The sequence below is a fragment of the Ascaphus truei genome, chromosome 4 (genome assembly GCF_040206685.1).
Source record: "Ascaphus truei isolate aAscTru1 chromosome 4, aAscTru1.hap1, whole genome shotgun sequence".
In the NCBI taxonomy this organism is placed as follows: Eukaryota; Metazoa; Chordata; class Amphibia; order Anura; family Ascaphidae; genus Ascaphus; species Ascaphus truei.
This window is the reverse complement of record NC_134486.1, coordinates 161693307-161707955: the sequence shown is the minus strand read 5'-3', so window position 1 is coordinate 161707955 and position 14649 is coordinate 161693307.

Below are 14649 nucleotides of genomic sequence, written 5' to 3'. Positions count from 1 at the left end.
AAAGCCTTTCACATTGTGTGAAATAATAGTGATCTCTTTACTCATGAGTGTATTTCCAAACCTTTACTCGTTTGTAATCAACCGTCCGAGCCCATGGTGTCAGCGTCGAGAATCTTCTATTTCTTTCCGAGGATTCTGACTGCAGCCGGGAAGAACAAGGGAAAGTACACTGGGGGAACAGATAAACACATGTAACGAAACATAAAAACACAAAATTAGCACATCCGGCAATAGGGCGAGACCAGTCCTCCCCAAGTGCCTTCTCTGCCTCTCCTAAACGTACAGCACGAGCGTAGTCCGGGATGGACCTCCATCCCCCTCTACCGCTCCTCGTTGCTGGTTCAGTGAGGACTTTCATGGGCCGCCGGACGGAGTTACCCCCCGCGCCCATGTGGAGGCTCATGCCCTCGTTGAGACTGGAGGGCACTCCACCCTCCCCCCGACAACATTAGGTGATTCATCTTCATTATAGATAATATAGATAAATGAACAAACAGAGAAACAGAACCCTTCTTTTGGCAGTTTAACTGAGATACTGCAACTTTCCCCCCCCCCCCCCTTCTCGGTCCCGAGTCTTTTCTTTATATATTTGTTTTTATTCCCCCCTTTTTTAAAAAATTTTTTTTTTCTTCCCCCCCTTTTTTTTTTCTTCAAGGGGGACTGCCACTTTAATAAGCTAGTGTGGCTTTATGACCCTCCCAACACCCCCAATTTGGTATCGTGTCTTTGGGTGGGGGGATTAGCCCCTAGGGGAATGAATGGACACACAGCTACATTTGCCTGGGGACAGTGTTTATTATCTCCGCTACTCCGCTGCTTGCATGATGGGCCTTGCTTGCTTGCAACGTGGTGGTGTGGTGGTTCGTGGGCCCTCCTTCCGGATCGCTGTAGGATGTTGTCCACGCCTTCTCTTCTTCCTCTGCCATCAGGTAGAGAGTTGTCCCTCTGCTGCATTCCTGGTACTTTATCCTCTTCCTTACCCGGTTTATGAGTCAGAGTCTCTTCTCGCGAGACTAGATGGTGTTTGGCGCTCCGAGATGACGTCAGCGGTAATCTCTCTTTAGCCTCCTACAAGATGGCGCCCAGCACACTTCCGGTGACGCTGTTCCGGGGAACGCCATTTTCTCACCTGAAGCCCGCGAGGAAGGTCGCCACTCCCCTAGCTCTCCCGCCGAAACTTGCAGCACTTCCGTAAAGCCGCCTTGTGGACTCCATCGAGCTCTTCCGCCATGATGGGCAGCTTGTGTTCCACCGCCCGCCGCCATGATGTATGCAGGTACGATTTTCCACTTTTTAGTTGGTGTTTCTTGCAGGAATGCCTTGGAGGTTTGCAGGGTCCCATAACGTGCAGTGTTGAGTCCGGCTATAGCCACGTAAGCAGCCAGCTCCTTGTTCGTCACACTCGGGGTTAATCAAGGGGGGAGACAGTTCAGGAGCAACATATAACTTTACTAACTAGCCTCTAACCATGAGGTAACTTCAAGATACGAGACTTTAAGCGAGCTCATGTGAGAGCTTCCCGGCTTTCGCCCACAGCCCCCACCACTTGCCAATCCGTTTCTTTGGGCTTTTCTCCTCTAGGGCTCGTGGGTGAGTTCTCCTTGATCCCTAGTTTTTGTAGGAACTCAGCTCCCTCTTCTATCTCCTTCATGAGATGGCCCTTCCGTTGCGGATGACCAGCAGGCCAAACGGAAAGGTCCACCTATATCTGATGGCTCTGTCCCTCAGTGTGCGGGTGATGGGCTGGAGTTTCCTTCTCCTGGCCAGGGTAAGCGGTGAGAGATCTTGGAAGAGTTGCATCGTGATCTCCTCGAATCTGCAGGCTTCTGCCACTCTGGCCTTCTGTAGGATAGCATCTCTGGTGCGATAATGGTGCAGCCGGGCTATTACATCTCTCGGCTGCTCTGTTGCTGCTGGTTTGCTTCTTAGGGCACGATGGCAGCGATCCATTATTCTTTCATTGGGTGGGCAGTCAGGGAGTAACTCCGCCATCCATCTTGAGATGAAATCCTCCACATTGGTGACGGTTTCAGGGATCCCCCGTACCCTAATGTTATTCCTGCGGTCCCTGTTCTCCGCATCTTCCTGTCTGTCAGCCAATTCCGAAAGTTGTACTTGTAAGTATGTGGATCGTTTGTCAGCTTTTTAATCAGTTTTGTATTGGTGCTGACTTTCTCTTCCAGGGCTCCGGTGCACTCACGAGCCCCTGCACCTCCTTTTTTAAGTCCTGCATTTCCAGGTGTATAAGGGCTTTCATGTCTCTATACAACCTCTCAAAATCACAGCGGCGGACAGGTAATTGCTCCGGTCCCTCCGCTGTGTCTACATCGCGTTCTGACTCTGATCCTGCATTTGAATCCGGCGCCATTGTTGCTGCCACGCTCGATCGGCCCAGATATTTGCAGAGGTCTCCTTCTTTTTTGCCTGCATCGGTGCCATCTCTAATGTTTTAATGGTATTGTGAAAGTAGTTAGGGGTGATAAAGGTTCGTTTTGCTTGCTTTATGAGTGTATTGTCGGGGATGAGGGATGGAGCTCAAGGCTTAAGCTGCCATCCGTCTCACTCTGGGGGCGGGGTCTCCGTCTAAGGGCAAATTTAATCTTGTGTCTCCCGTTTCGCAACTCACTCCGCTTTTTAATAATCCCAATTTCCCCCCAGGCTGTGATTATAAACAATTCGACCAAATTAAAGCTAAACATATTAGAGTAGTTGCCGACCTAGTGCATAAAGGAAAACTTTCTAGTTTCCAAGAGTTCCTAACTAGGTATGAGGCACCAGACCTTAGTATGTTTAAATATCTACAGATCAGAAATTTTTTCCAAAAATGTCCCCAAAATTAGAATTTACTCCCTTCACAAGTTTTGAAGCACTATGTAGGAGAGGTAGTTATCAAAAAGGTTTGATAACTAGAATAAAAGCCAGTTTGGAGGCCTTGGTCAATTCACATGATCATGACTGCATGCTCAAATGGGCAGCGGATTTGAAAATAGAAATTGACAGGGATGATTGGGAGGATATATGGGAATTTGCTGCAAAAACTTCCATATGCACAGCAACTAAAGAAAATATATATAAAATTGTATTCATTGGTACCTCACGCCATGGCCGCTGAAGCAAATCTACCCTGTGGTGTCTGATCTGTGCTGGAGGGGTTGTGGGCAGAGAAGCGATATGGTCCACATTTGGTGGACGTGTCCGGCAATAGAAATATTGGATCGTTATCCAATCTATTAAAAAAAGAAATAACGGATGTGTCCATTTCTTTGGACCCACTGACTATTTTGTTGACTAAACCAGTTGAAGATATTGGCTGCCCGCCTTCTTGCGCCCTACCTGATCCCTCCTGAGCCTGCCTGCGCCCCCACTGTGAAGAGAGGGTCTGATCAGAGCTGTGGTCTGAATAAGAGATTTCTGAGTAGGAGCTATCTTCATGTGTTTCAGCCTGCGTTCCATCTGGATCCAAGATGGCACCTCCCGTTTCAGTTAAAGACACAGCTTCCCAAAAAAAAAAACCACAGCCAGATCCTAAGTTGTTTATGACAATACTGAATATTGATGATCCATTAAAAATGTGCTAAAGGGATGGGTTTCCGATGATGTCATCAGGAGTGGGGGTGTAGGAGGGGAGCTCCGCAGACCCACCGGCTAAAACTTAATAAATAACGCTCCCAAACCAGAAATTCACGGCTCAAAAACATACCCCCATTACTTGGAGAGATCGGAGCATGTCCAAACATACAAAGAAGCCCGCAGCACCAGCGGTGTCACGGTTCTTCTCCCCGACACAGAAGAGTCCAGCAAACCAAGAGGGTGGCGGACCACGAGGCTCACAAGAGCCGCAAGCAGCTCTAAATATGGGTACGAAAGCCCATGCAACTCTTGAAATGGAGATAGAGGAACCGATCACCTGATCCTACCTGGAGAGCCTATTCTCCACCATGCATGTCAAGCTCCAAACATCCCTGCAGGCAGAAATCAAAGCAGCAGTAGCGGAGATTAAACAGGAGATGTCTGGCCTAACAGAGAGGACAACGACTCTGGAAGGTGGACTGGAGGAGTCCCTGGCAAGACAAACAGCAGCCGAGGAAGAAATCATCCGGCTAGGAGAGGAGATCTCCTGTCTCAAAGACGGGCAGGAAGACCAAGAAAATAGGGACAGGCGCCAGAATCTGCCCATAAGAAATGTACCAGAGACGGTCTTACCTGGCCAGCTTCGTCCCTATCTTGCGGATCTGTTCACATCGCTCTGCGGCCCGCTAGAGGACATGGACCTAGAGATGGATAGGGCCCACCGGGCGGTAGCTCCCAGATCAGAAGATCCCAACCGGCGACGCGATGTAATCATAAGATTACACAGCTATACAGTAAAGGAGAAGATCATCACCGCCTGCAGAGGGAAAGAGTCACTACCTTTCCAAAATGAAACTCTCCAAATTTTCAACGACCTGTCACGGATAACAGTCGACCGAAGGAGAGAAATGAAGCCCTTGACCTCATTCCTCCGGGAGGAGGTGAAGTACCGCTGGGGCTTTCCGTTCAAGCTTACGGTAAGCTATGACGACAAATTCCTAACCATCCGCCGCCCTGAGGACATGGCCCCATTCGTTAAAGCCCTGGGTCTGCCCCCGCCGCTTTCCTGGACAACGGAGCAACTACAAGACCCACCGCACCGGGAGGACGCGGAACCACGCAGCACCCGTCCCGCGAGGAGAACGGCGGCGCCAAGGCAGTCTAAGAACAGATGAGAAGCACCGTAGTCCACAGCGAAGACGGGAGCACATGACGGCTCAAGAACCACACCAGACCCAGCCAGACGCATAGCTTCAGAATCCGACCCCTGACGATCGGAGGCAGCCCCCAGCTGAAGCTACTATAACTTTTGCCGCTGACCGGATGGCAGTTGAAGAGTGCTGAGGTCCGGCTGGGCTTTAGGGGTTGGCGGGGGGATTTGTGGGTGGGATAGGAGGGGAGCGCGATGCTCCGACAACAGCACTGCGCTCTACTAACTGTAAGTAGCAAAATTTAATCTGTCTAAGGCCCGGGTACAGGACTATGGACCCCAGGCTCGGTTCGCACGACTGTTGCTACCCTCCCCACCCCCCCCGGACAAGGAAATACTAGTTAACTGGGAAGCTGCCTAATGAGCCCTGCACAAGACAGGAAGCCCAAATGACTTCGATAATGAAAGCAGCGGCAGTGACACTATTACAGTAACTGGCAGTCTAGATTAGCTGGCCACATGGATCTAGTGCTATGCCGTCCCTATGCCACAGTTGAGTTATGTAAAAAAAAAAAAACCTGTTCCTCAGTTGATGAATGTTGAAGTTGAGAAAAGTTGTATGTGTTATAATATAATGTACTCCCTTTTCTCTCCCCCCCTTCCCCCTCCCCCCCTCACGCTCCAAAGACAATAAGCCTGCCCTTCCACCGCAGAAGATATGGCCGCACGGCCCCATACTAATGATGCTGCCTGCAGTAATAAAATACGTTGTCAAACCCTCTGAGGAAGGCACACGGCGGGCCACATAGATCAAATAGAAATGTCATAAGGATCCTCGGATATTAACTTCACTAAATGTAAGAGCCCCATCCCTCCCCCCCCCTCTTCCCCGAACAGCAAGCGTAGGAAGTATTCCGTTTATGTTCAGCATGATACCTAAAAACATTAATGCAATGTGCTGTTGTGTTACCTGTCAACCCAGGTCTCCCCCTCCCCCCTCCCTCTTATCTCCCCACCCCCCCATCTCCCCCCCTTTTCCCAGGTCCAAAACCTATAAGCTTGACCGACTGACAAAAAGAGAGGTTATAATGCTTTTCATGTACTGAACAAAAGTACATACCAATCAAACGATCAATGTGAGGAACTCCCTTGAAGCACAGCTCAGTCCTTGATTAATGGGTGCGTCATGCCAGACGTAATTGCAGAGAATAGTCCCATAGGGTACAGTGGCGGAGCACAACCGTGCAAACAATGGGGGCTGCAAACCAGTATCGGATATAAAAAGGTTTATTAAGTGGTCAAAAGGAGTACATAGTAACTCTGACGCGTTTCGGGACCTGCGTCCCTTTGACCCCTTTCCCCCCCTCCCATTTCCCCCCCTCCCCCCCTCTTAAACTAAGGTAGAGCTTACACTAAGCAAGTACAAAGGTCCGTACCTTCCCTGCACGCCCATGCCTGAACCATCGGATTCCCCCCCCATTGGGCCTTAAGCCCAAATGCCGGTAGCCAATCCCGGCCGTACTTATTGGAGGTCCTTACCTGACCTCGTCCCACTTTGCCTCTTGCTGCTGACCCTGTCCCAGCAGCTTATTCCCCCCCCCCCCCTCTCGACCTTCCCTGCCCTCCTCCCACCCAACCCCTCGTCGGGCGGGCCTGACACCCATACTCAAACAGCACCATCAAGAAGCGTTAAAAAGGTTCTCTGAACCAACGAACCAGGATCTCCCCGGTGGGAAGGGCGAGACCCCGATGGACACTAAACTCTCTCGCCCAAATGGCTAGTCAGTCCGCAATTAAACTTGTATCACTAAACGTAAAGGGCCTGAATAATAATAGAAAAAGACGACTGGCGCTCCAAGAGCTGAAAAAGTCCAAGGGAGATATCATCTTCCTCCAAGAGACGCACTTTACATCCCAAGAGCTGCCCAAATTGATTAGCAATGTATTCCCTACGGGTTTCTTCTCGTCATTTAACAGTAAAAAGCGGGGAGTAGCGATCCTGCTCCGACAAGGAACCCCATTCAATATCACCAAAACCACTTCAGACCCAGAGGGTAGATTTCTAATGGTATATGGCTCACTGGCTGGCTCGCCGGTCGCTCTGATCAACATCTACGCGCCAAATGATAATCAAACGGAATTCCTGAAAGCAGTGTTAGAAAAGGTTGACCCTACCTACCTATCTTCGTTGATTGTGGGCGGAGACTTTAATATGGCCATAAACTCTGCGGAGGACAGAACCTCAGGCCAACAAGGCCAACACAGAGCTCCACCTCAGAGGATGGAGAAACAATTTAAAACGATCACCAAGGAATATTCCTTTATGGACATCTGGAGAATCCAACACTAGGGCCAAAAAGATTACACATCCTATTCCGCACCCCACCAGTCATACTCTCGTATAGACTATTTTTTTGCTACCAAATATATCCTGGAAGCCTGCACAAATTCGGACTTAGGCCCCATTACATGGTCAGATCACGCCCCCATCACATTAACCCTATCCACCCCATTTCATAAATTAAACGCCTACACTTGGAAGCTGAACGACTCCCTACTGAACCACCCGGAGGTAGAAAAAGAAATTAAAAAGGCTCTTAGGGAGTACTTCGCTCTCAACTGGGGCATAGTAGACTTTCCGGCGGTTCTGTGGGAAGCCCATAGGGCAGCAATTAGGGGAACTTTTATTTCAATTGCATCCCACAGAAAGGCCAAGGTGAAATTAATAACAGATCTGACAACTAAAATAATTATACATATATAAGGAGACAAAGGATGCTCCTAAAAAGATCCCACTTTAATGCACAGCAAAGCCGAAAATAGTCCACAGGTATAGTAACCCACTAGAGTAATGGTAAGGCTATAAGGGTACAATTAAGTAACCGCTCCCAACACTGTGGGAGGACAATTACCAGTAAAATGCCCTAGGGCAAAAATAATAAATGATTTATTGATATTCAGAAGTCGACGCAGTAACACACTCAAAATAACCATAAAAACAATTAAAACATAAATCACGGGTGAGGCAGGGTAAGGGGATATTATTATAAGGTGAATTCCCAAATATTAGTGTATTTCCCCTTACCAGTACCAGGTGGTAGTGTGAGACACAATGGTAAATACAAATGATAGGCAATAGAGAATGCTGGAGCCTCTGGTCTCAGGGTATGGTGGAGGTTGCACTAATCATTGCATGCTGTGATTGATCTGCTCAGTAGATATGCTCCTAAAAAGATCCCACTTTAATGCACAGCAAAGCCGAAAATAGTCCACAGGTATAGTAACCCACTAGAGTAATGGTAAGGCTATAAGGGTACAATTAAGTAACCGCTCCCAACACTGTGGGAGGACAATTACCACTAAAATGCCCTAGGGCAAAAATAATAAATGATTTATTGATATTCAGAAGTCGACGCAGTAACACACACTCAAAATAACCATAAAAACAATTAAAACATAAATCACGGGTGAGGCTGAACCTTGAGAAAGCGCCAGCCCCTTATGCGCGAAACGATCGTCGGCATGACGCACCACGTTGACGTCGTGTAGGAGGAGTCACGGGTGAGACTGTTCCTGGTAGTTTGTGTGGGGTTGTTCGAGTTGTTAACTGCCTAGCAGAGGTAGTTTATGCATATATCAGGTCCGGTTTTTGATGCACATGCCGCGGTTCATTTATATAATGTGGTATAATGTGCACTAATGATTTACTGAATCATTGATCATGTGACCTAGTACCTATATAGGTTTTGTGATATATGACAGTGGCACATTTATTTGCATTCACTACTCTGCATGCATCACTACCTACTGTCAGTGTGATATCCAACTATTGATACTGAGCAGATCAATCACAGCATGCAATGATTAGTGCAACCTCCACCATACCCTGAGACCAGAGGCTCTAGCATTCTCTATTGCCTATCATTTGTATTTACCATTGTGTCTCACACTACCACCTGGTACTGGTAAGGGGACATACACTAATATTTGGGAATTCATCTTATAATAATATCCCCTTACCCTGCCTCACCCGTGATTTATGTTTTAATTGTTTTTATGGTTATTTTGAGTGTGTGTTACTGCGTCGACTTCTGAATATCAATAAATCATTTATTATTTTTGCCCTAGGGCATTTTAGTGGTAATTGTCCTCCCACAGTGTTGGGAGCGGTTACTTAATTGTACCCTTATAGCCTTACCATTACTCTAGTGGGTTACTATACCTGTGGACTATTTTCGGCTTTGCTGTGCATTAAAGTGGGATCTTTTTAGGAGCATCCTTTGTCTCCTTATATATGTATGTCTGTCATCCCTATCCCCTTTGCACCAGCTGATATCATAGAGTTGGTATTCAATATTGAGGTGAGCGGTATGTCACTAGTTGTTACAACTAAAATAATTAAGCTGGAACAACAGCACAAACCCAACCCATCGAAAAAGATTTATAAAACCTTGACCGCATCCAGGAATGAGCTAAAACAAGCCCAAATGGAAGAAGTAGAAAAAGCTCTTACATGGACTAGTCAGAAATACTATGACAAGGGCAATAAGGCTGACAGACTTTTGGCGAGCAAACTAAGAGGTATACAGAAGCGTTCCCAGATCACAGCGATAAAAAATTAATCGTGAGAAATAATCTATAACGAACAGAAAATAGCGGAGGAACTTACCGCATTTTATATTAAACTTTATAACCTAAAGGCTCAGGGTGGGAACACGGGGACACCAGCCACTGAACCTATTAGTAATTACCTGTCCGATTGCCTCCTACCAACACTGACAGAGGAGAATCAAATGCTTAACGCAAAAATTACCCAAAAATAGCTGGCGGACGCAATAAAAACATTAAAAATCTCAAAAGCCGGAGACTTCCGGTGACGTCAAGGGGAATGGCAGCTTGAAAGAGACGCTCCCGACCCCCTCTGAATGAATAGCACGAACGAAGCATATTAAATAATAAAATAATCAGGAGAAGCGGAGGAATCCCTAAATGAACCCCCAAAGACTTAGCTCCGGTGACTAGCTGGGCTCCGAAGTGGCTGGCTCCGGCGTCCCGGAGAGCTGTGTCGGAGACCTCCTGCCCCCGGTGCGGGACTTTCCCCTCTGCAGCCCGCAAAATTCAAATCTGACGGAGAGACTCCGGAGGCGAGAGGCGACGGGACTCCGCGCGCCCCGAGGAGCCAAGAATAGAGGGGAATCAGCGGTGATCGGGGACGGAACCCCCGACCCCCTGTGGGGTAAGAGAAGCGCCCGCTGTGGCCGCCTGAGGCCGTGAGGAAAGGCGCGAGCGGAGACCCCCCGTTACGGGTCCAGCTCCCCCCCCCAGGACGGCACACGTAAATAAAAGGTACAAACCTGACCTAGGGCCCTGCTGGGAGTGAAGAACACCGGGAGGGGACCCACTAGTGAAGGGAGCCATAGGCCTCAGTAGCATGGTGAGGGAGGAGGCGGCCATCTTGGGGGAGCACCACCACGTGGAAGCACCACCACCACACAAAGGTGCCTCAGAGAGAACGACCTGCAGGTCAGAAACACAGCCCTAAGGCCAGAACCCCTGGGTCCAATAACCCCATATCTACCCAGACAAGCTGTACTAGACTAAACAAACAATCCTATCCTACTGCACTAAAAAGACCCCACAGTTCCTGCGGCATCTCTACATCTAAACCCCCCCAATAAATACATACAAGCGGAGGGGAAGGTAGCCAGCATGAGCGGCAAAAATAAGAAGGCAGCTCAGCAGTCAGTGACGAGCTACTTCCCACAAAGCCAGCGGACCGCGGGGAGTTGCGAGACCTCCCAAGATGGCGGCTCAGCCGACACGCGGGAGGGACCGAGCGGGGCGCACGAGCAGGAAATTGAAAACATAGATGTGAACAAAACATATTTAGAAAACCTCTTCACCAGAATGAGGAAGGAGTTTCGGGATGATTTGGGTAAAGCCATTAACACCCTAAGGGCGGACTTGAATCTCCTAACGGCCAAAACAGATGGGCTGGCAAACACAGTGGAAACACTGGAGCAGGCTCAGTCCTCCGCGGAGGACGAGATCAACCGCCTGCACTGGGAGATCAGAGGGCTCAAGGAAAGTGCCGAGGACCAGGAAAACCGCGATCAGCGGCAGAACTTGAGACTGAGGTATGTCCCAGAAACAGTGGAGACTGAACAGCTGCACACATACCTATCAGACCTCTTTATTCATCTGGTACCTGACCTAACTCCTTAAAAGCTAGAGATGGACAGAGCCCATAGGGCCCTCGGACCTAGGTCCACGGACCCCAAGAGGACCAGAGATATACTGGTCAGGTTCCATTATTACTCCACAAAGGAGAAAATACTGATGGCGAGCAGGGAGAAAGGACACATCCAGTTCCGGAATGTACATATTGAGATATACAGTGATCTCTCAAAACGTACAGTAGACCGCAGGAGAGAGCTCAGACCCCTCACACTAAAATTAAGGGACAACAAGATTAAATATCGCTGGGGATTCCCTTTTAAAATTGTGGCCCAGGCTGGAGGCAAATTCCACACCCTTTCCTACCCGGAAGAGATACCAAGATTCCTAAAGGGGCTCGGTGTCCCCCACAAGAATGGAGGTGGAACTGCCCCTGAAGATACGGACGGAGACCCAGATCACAGGCCAACAGAGAGGGGACCACGCTCCTCTCAGAGAATAGCCACCCAACGTAACCAGGCAGGTGAGGACTGAGAAATGTCACCTGGAGAGGAAAAGACTACTCCCGGCAAAATTTATATGTTTGGACGACCTATTGCCCCCCCCCCGTACGAGCTTCTGAGACACATACGAGATGAGGAACGCTGGTCTGCCCCCGGCGGGGAACACATACCTACCTGTCCACAAAGAGGGCGCATGCCCCTGGAGCTACAAGGATCTACACATCCCAGCGCAGCAAAGAAGTGGAGACCCCTTTGACCCGGTGAAAGGATTTGAACGCAGAGCCTAAAGCTTATGGGAAAGAGGGGACCCGACTGTATCCGGAAAGCCCTGGAGCTGCTTGCTGGATGGCTCCGAAAATGGCTCCAAATACAACACTTAAACTAGTGTCCCTAAATGTTAGGGGACTTAACTCAGCAATCAAAAGAAAGCTCGCCTTACAAGAATTAAAAAAAACAAAAGGAGATGTGCTATTCTTACAAGAAACGCACTTTAATACGATATCGCCCCCTAACACCTTTCAGAGATACTACCCCCAGGCATATTATGCATCCTGCTCCACTAAAAAAAAAGGGGTAGCCATCTTATTTAGACAAAATGTCAAATTCACACTTCAAAAACAGACCTTAGACCCAGAAGGTAGATTCCTCATTCTGCAAGGCACACTATCAGATGTGGAGATTACCCTTGTTAATATATATGCCCCCAATGAGGGTCAAGCTGACTTTTTGAGAGATCTATGTGACAAGCTAGCCCCCCAAACTAGAACTACGCTATTGATAGCAGGAGTTTTTAATATGCTTGTAGCACCTGATCAAGATAGGACAAGCCCATTGGGTACTCCCCACCCACGCATTACGACCAAAAATGCCAAAAGGTTTCAGAACATACTGAAAGAGTTTTCGCTGATAGATATTTGGCGGGCGCAGCATCAGGGCCAGAGGGACTATTCGAATTTTTCTCCCCCGCACCAGACCTATTCAAGGATTGATTATTTTCTGGGTACTAAAGATATCTTTCAGGCAACCTCCCAGTCGGACATAGGTTCTATAACATGGTCGGACCACGCTCCGGTCTCGCTGACGCTCTCCCTCCCCTTCTATAAATATAATCAATATTATTGGAAACTAAACGATTCTCTGTTAAACCCAATAGATGTAGAGATAGAGATTAAGCAAAAGCTCAGAGAATATTTTGCGCTGAACAAGGGCTCTGTAAAGTCATCAGTGATGCTATGGGAGGCCCATACGGCCACGATTCGAGGGAATATAATTTCCATAGCATCATATAAGAAAAAGCAAAAACAGAAATTGTACGACGAATTAGCGGAGAAAGTTAAACTCCTAGAACATAAACATAAAGCTAATCCCTCAAAACAACTACGCAAAGTACTGGACAAGGCTAGATCTGATTTCAGGCAGATACAAATAGATGAAGTGGAGAGGGCGCTGAGGAGGACGAAGCAGAAATATTATGACAAAGGAAATAAGGCCGACCGGTTATTAGCATCTAAATTAAGAGGTCTGAGAACCAAATCCCAAATATCCGTCATACAAACAAAGACGGGCATCAAAACATATTGCGAAAAACAGATAGCGGCCACATTCTCAGAGTTCTACTCCAAACGATATAATTTGAACTTCCCCCAAAACAGCTCCTCAAATGCAGAAGCTATTACTAAGTACCTAGCGTCATGTAATCTTCCAAGCCTTTCAGAAGCTGACTTAGTAGAGCTAAATAAAGAAATCGCGCAGGATGATTTACTAGAAGCCATCTCACAACTAAAACCTAGTAAAACCCCAGGCCCGGATGGGTTTTCCAATCAATACTATAAAAAATTTAAATTGATCTTGGCACCACATCTCCTGGATATGTTTAATGAGTTTCTGGAGGGAACGGCTATCCCCGCTTCTATGTCTAGAGCGAATTTGGCACTCATACCAAAGGAAGGGAGAGACCCACTACAGTGTGGTAATTATCGCCCCATAGCCCTCCTTAATTCGGACCTAAAACTTTATAGCAAAATCCTAGCTAACAGACTAACTCCCATTCTCCCAGGCCTGATCCACAAGGACCAAGTCGTATTTATTTCAGGCAGACAAGCCTCAGATAATACGTGAAAAATTATAAACATAATCGACCATGTACATCTCTCATCCACGAAAGCCATCCTGTTACGTTTAGACGCGGAAAAGGCGTTTGACAGGATCAGATGGGAATTTTTAGACCAAACATTAATTAAATTTGGATTTAAGGGCCCATATCTTGAGGGGGTTAGAGCCCTCTATAAAACTCCCACGGCTGTAGTGAAACTCCCAGGAGGAAACTCGAACCCTATAAACATTAGGAATGGTACTAGACAGGGATGTCCCTTGTCTCCACTTCTGTTTGCACTCTCTATAGAACCCTTGGCAACAACAATCAGAGAGGACAACAATATAAGTGGCATTACAATTGGAGATACGGATTACAAGATATCCCTTTTTGCTGACGACATTATCCTAACTCTAGCCAACCCCTTGACTTCACTCCCGAATTTACATTCACAATTAGATACATTTAGCAAAATCTCGGGGTATAAAATCAATATGGATAAGTCGGAAGCATTAAATGTATCTCTACCTAATCCCGAGGCCAAACTGCTACAATTAAATTTTAATTATAAGTGGAGTTCCACGAAAATCAAATACTTGGGAATCCAAATAACACGGGAGTACAAATCACCATATCAATATAACTATCCGCCCCTATTTGAGAGGCTAAAAAAAGACTTACAGAGCTGGAATGAATACCAGATATCTTGGTTAGGCAGAATAGCTACGGTCAAAATGAATATCCTGCCAAGACTTCTGTATTACTTCCAGACTCTCCCAATTGATATCCCAATGTCGGAATTAAAGAATATACAAAACAGAATTTTTCAATTCATTTGGCAAAACAAAAGACCAAGAGTAGCTAGAACCGTAATGTTAGCACCAAAAGAATGTGGAGGCTTGGCAGTCCCAGATATCATTAAATATTATTTGGCGGCCCAACTGAAACAAGTGATAATGTGGAACAATGACCCAACTACAAGCTGTTGGACAGGGATAGAGTTTTCCTACGCGAGACCCCTCTCACTCCCGGCCACCCTGTGGACTGTGCGGGGTAGAGAGATCCTCTCGGAAACATTAAAACTGGGAGCAATGAAATGTACATGGAGAGTATGGACCAAAAATAAAGACAAATATGGCTTGACGGCTCACCCATTC